Genomic DNA, 5,560 nt, shown 5'->3' with positions numbered 1-5,560 from the left:
TGGGTCTCAATCACTATCCACAAGGGTGTGTGTGTGTGTGTGTGTGTGTGTGTCTCCTGGGGATGGAACCCAGGGGCCTTCTACCTCGGAGCTATGCCCCCAGCCCGATTTTATTTTATTTTATTTATTTATTTTTTTTGGTGGTACTGGGGTTCCTGGAAGCCCTTCTTCCTCCGGGCTGCACTCCCAGACCTATTTTATATTTTTGAAACACGGGCTCTTAAACCAGTGCGGCTGGCTTCGAACCTGCGCGATCCTCCTGTCTCCGCCTCCCAAGCGCGGGGATGACAAGCGTGCGCCACCACGCCCGGCTACCCGATTTTATTTTTATTTATTTATTTATTTATTTTTGAGGGTCTGGGGATGGAACCCAGGGGCATTTGACCTCCGAGCTCCACCCCCTGCCCTATTTTTCAGTCTTTATTTTGAAACCGGGTCTCACTGAGTTGCAGAGGGCCTCACCAAGCAGCTGAGGCTGGCCGCAAACCGCGGTCCTCCAGGTCTCAGCCTCCCGAATGCTGGGATGACAAGCGTGCGCCACCACGCCCGGCTTATTTTTATTTTGAAACAGGGTCTTGCTAGGTTGATGAGAGTCTCGCTGCTTGCTGAGGCTGGCCTCACACCTGTATCCTCCTGTTTTAGCCTCCCAAGCACTAGGATGACGGGCGTGCGCCACCACACCTGACTGGGTGTTTTGTTTCTATTTCTGTTTTTTGTTTGGTTTTGTTTTTGTACTGGGGATTGAACCCAGGGGTATTCTACTTCGTCCTACAGCCACAGCCTTATTATATATTTTTATTTGGAAACAGGGTCTTGCTAGGTTGCTGAGGCTGGCTTCGAACCCACGATCCTTCTGTCTCTGCCTCCCAAGTACCAAGAGTACAGAAATGTGCCCACGCCTGGTCCCAGCCCTTTTTTTTATTTTTTTTAATTTTTTTTATTTTTTTTATTTTTGGTGGTACTGGGGTTCCTGGAAGCCCTTCTACCTCCGGGCTACACTCCCAGACCTATTTTTACATTTTTATTTGGAAACAGGGTCTCCTAAGCCAGCGCGCGCGGCTGGCTTCGAACCTGCGCGATCCTCCTGTCTCTGCCTCCCAAGCGCGGGGATGACAAGCGTGCACCACCACGCCCGGCCCTATTTTTAAATTTTGACTCTCACTAACTTGCTGAGAATCTTGCTAAGGGCTGAGGCTATCCTCCAACTTGCAATCCTCCTGTCTCAGCCTCCCCAGAACAGGGATTACGGTTATTTGCCACCACGCCTGGCTCCCACAACTCCTCTGACCTTCTTCCCTTCCAAAGGTGGATACTGATTCTCTCCAATGGGAGACACCTTTGACTCACTGAGTCGCGTCTGTCTAACAGGTGTGGTGAGTGGGTTCTGAAGCTAGGTCAAAAAAGGTGTTGTTAGCCGGGCGTGGCGGTAATCCTAGTACTTGGGAGGCTGAGACAGAAGGATCACAGGTTTGAGGACAGCCACAGTAATTTAGTGAGGCTCTCAGCAAGCTAGGGAGACCTTATTTCCAACTAAGAAATAAAGTCAGTCTGGGGGGTGTAGCTCAGAGCTAGAATACCTACTGGATTCAATTCCTAGTACCACAAAAAGTAAATAAAATAAGCCAGGTGTGGTGGCACACACTTCCAATCCCAGTACTTGGGAGGCTGAGATGGGAGGATCACAGGTTTGCAGCCAGCCTCTGCTACTTTAGTGAGGCCCTCAGCAACTCAGGGAGACCCTGTTTCAAAATAAAGAGTAAAAAAATAGGACAGGGGGTGTAGCTCAGAGGTAGAATGCTGCTAGGTTTCATCCCCAGTACCACAAAAAAGAAAGAGAGGAGAGAGAGAGAGAGAGAGAGAGAGAAAGAGAGAGAGAGAGAGAGAGAGAGAGAGAGAGAGAGAGATGAAAGATGACAAGGGAGGATTGCAGTTTTAAGCCACTAAGTTTGGGCTACCTTGAGATAGTCAGGGACCTTCTTGAAAATGGGACCCTTCCCTGGGTAGAATGGCGCAGGCCTATAACCCCAGTACTTGGGAGACAGGATTTTAAATTTCAGGCCAGCCTCAGCAATTTAGCAAGACCCTGTTTCAAAATTAAAAAAAAATAAGGTCCGGTGTGGTGGCGCACACTTGTTATCCCAGCATTCTGAAGGCTGAGACCAGAGGATCGCGGCTCGCAGACAGTCTCAGCTACTTAGTGAGGCCCCCCGCGACTCAGTGAGACCCGGTTTCAAAATAAAGAATAAAGCCGGGCGTGGTGGCGCACACTTGTAATCCCCACGGTTGGGAGGCGGAGACAGGAGGATCGCAGGTTCCAAGCCAGCCGCGGTGGCTTAAGAGATCCTGTTTCCAAATCAAAATATAAAATAGGTCTGGGAGTGTAGCCCGGAGGTAGAAGGGTTTCCAGGAACCCCAGTACCACCAAAAATAAATAAATAAAAAATAGGGCAGGGGGTGTAGCTCAGAGGTCAAATGCCCCTGGGTTCCATTCCCAGACTCTCAAACAAACAAACAAACAAATAAATAAAATAGAAGCCAGACATGGTGGCACACATCTGTAATCCCAGTACTTAGGAGGCTGAGACAGGAGAATTGTAGTTTGCAGCCAGCCTCAACTACCTAGCAAGGCCCTCTGCAACTCAGTGAGACCCTGTTCAAAATAAAACATAAGGTGGGCGTGGTGGTGCACACTTGTAATCCCAGTATTTGGGAGGCTGAGACAGGATTGCGGTTCACGGCGAGCCTCAGCTATTTAGTGAGGCCCTCTGCAACTCAGTGAGACCCTGTTTTAAAAATTAAAAAGACTAAAAAATAGGGCTGGGGATGTAGCTTGGAGGTACAATGCCTCTGGGTTCCATCCCCAGTACCATAAAAAAAAAATTCCTAGTACCACAAAAACATATATTTATGCCCACCTCAACTCTGTCAAATTGAAGAAAGAGGAAGAGGAAGAAGAGGAGGAGGAGGAGGAGGAGGCGAGGGGCACAGAGCCGGAGGAGGAGCGGTGAGGTGCAGGTTTCAGCCTGGGATGCATCCCAAGGGTCAGGGCAGGCCGCACAATCGCCCGCTGCTGTGCGCCAGGCTCCAGAGCTTCTGAAGGAGGGGGGCGCAGCGCAGCCCTCCACGCCCCAGTGCCCCGGGGCCTTCCAAGTGCTTCCCCAGACGCCACAGGCCTGATTTCAGGAAGCTGTGACTTCTCCTTCCACAGAATCACTGCTTCTCTCTGCTTCGTTCCCAGACCTGGTGGCTGGGGGAGAGGAGCCTCCTGCAGGCCCGTCCCCCTGCCCTCGCCTCCGTGGGCGCCCAGTGCCTGAGCCAACGCCCCAAGCGGTATGGTGCACCCTCTCACCAATCTGGTGGCACCAAATCTCTCTTCTTACATGCATTTTTTTTTTCCAGTACTGGGGATGGAACCCAGGGACAGGGGCATTCTACCTCTGACCTACACCCCCAGGCCTATTTTTTTTTTTTCCGTAGTACTGGGGGTGGAACCCAGCGGCTTTCTACCTCCAGGCTACACTCCCAGACCTATTTTATATTTCATTTGGAAACAGGGTCTCACTAAGTTGCTGAGAGCCTCACTCAGTAGCTGAGGCTGGCTTTGAACCTGTGCGATCCTCCTGTGTCAGCCTCCCAAGCGCGGGGATCACAGGCGTGCCTGTGCCACCACGCCCAGCTTGTATTATTGGGGATCAAACCCAAGGGCATTCTACCTCTGAGCTATATCCCCAGCCCTATTTTTTATTCCTTTTTTGCGGGTCTGGGGAGGGAACCCAGGGACATTTGACCTCTGAGCTACACTCCCTGACCTATTTTTTATTCTTTATTTTGAAACAGGGTCTCACTGAGTTGCAGAGGGCTTAAGTAACGGAGGCTGTCAGCTAGCCACAATCCTCCTCAGCCTCTGGAATGCTGGGATTACAAGCGCCACCACGACCGGCTACTTTTTATTCTTTATTTTGAAAGGTCTCACTAAATTGCAGAGGGCCTCACTAAGTATCTAGGCCGGCTGCAAATCTGTGATCCTCGTCTCAGCCTCCCAAGTACTGGGATTACAAGAGTGCCACCCTGGCTTTATTTTGTGTTTTGAAACAATTTGGGCGGCATTAGATCACTAAATTGCTAGAGCTGGCCTCGTCAGCGTGACTCCTGGTCCCAGCCTCCCAAGTTCTAAGATTACAGCGGTGTCCCCACATCTGGCGCGGGGGTGGGCTTTATGACTAGGAAGGTTTTGAGATTTCTGCCTTCCTCCGGAAGTCTATCCACATGTAACCCCAGTAGCTGAGAGGCTGAGACAGGAGGATGGAAAATCACAGCCTGCTTCAGCAACTTAGCAGACCCTTTTACTACAAATTAAAAAACAAGAAGGTCTGTGCGTGTAACCAGGAGGTAGAGCGCCCCCAGGTTCCATCTCCAGTATCCCCCCCACGAAAAAAAAAATAATAATAAATTTCTGGCTTCAAGAACCAACAACTTAGCAGGGCGTGGTGGCGCACACTTGTAACCCCCAGTTTGGGAAGCGGAGACGAGAGGATCGCACGGGTTCGAAGCCAGCCTCAGCTACTTAGTGAGGCTCTCAGCAAATTTACGGAGACCCTGTTTCCAAATAAAATATAAAACAAGTCTGGGAGTATAGCCCGGAGGTAGAAAGCCCCTGGGTTCCACCCCCAGTACCACCAACAAAAACCCAAGGACTTCACAATCTTTAGAACCCAAACCTTCCGACTCAGGGTGCCCAGAGCTATCCAGATGGGGAAGGGCCGGCACAGAGGGCGGCTCACCCGTGCGCGGGGGCTAGAGCGCGGACCGGCTTCGGGAAGGGCTCTCCTAGCAGGGGCTGGAGTCGCTGGACACTGGATTCCTGCAAGGCCCGGGGTGGGGTGGGGGGGCTCGGATGCGAGTGCACCCCGGCCTCGCCCTGCCTGCCCGGTGCTGTTTCTGTCGCGGCTCTGGGGACCCTGGCCCCCTCTCGGGACCCGCCCCTCTCTTCCCCTGGGGCTCCGGGTGCAAGGGGAGGGTCTGAGTCCGCCGGGGGGGGGGTGTCCCCGCTTTCTGCCCAGGATGATCCTCACCCCGGAGCCCCCCCCCCCCGTGACCCCTGAGCTCCAGCCCCAGGCCGCGCCGGGGCCCCCTCCCCTGCGGGCGGCGGGGCGGAGGAGGAGCCAGCGCGGCGGGCAGGGGCGGGCGGCGCCGCAGGGGAGGGGGCCCGGGCCTCGCCGGCGCCGCCAAAGTTTCCCGGAGCCGCGGGGCCGCCCTTCCTCCCGGCCCGGCGTCCGGCATCCCGCGCCTCCATTGCGCCCAAGTCGGATTCCCAACTTGGGAGGCGCCGGGGCCTGCGCAGGCGCGCCTTCCTCGCCGCTCCCCCTCCTCCCCCTCCTCCTCCTCCTCCTCCTCCTCCTCCTCCTCCTCCCGGGCCGGTCCTCCCGCAGGTCCTCCCGGGGGGGCCCGGCCGGAGCCGCTGCGCCCCGGCCCTGGGAGCCCGGCCCGGGCTCGCGGCCGCGCCCCGCCCCAAGTTTGGGAGTTGCACGAGTTTGCCGCGAGCGGCGAGGCCGGGGCGGCC

Source organism: Muscardinus avellanarius (assembly GCF_963383645.1).
Source record: "Muscardinus avellanarius genome assembly, chromosome: 21".
NCBI lineage: Eukaryota > Metazoa > Chordata > Mammalia > Rodentia > Gliridae > Muscardinus > Muscardinus avellanarius.
Note: the sequence above shows the minus strand (reverse complement) of the source record.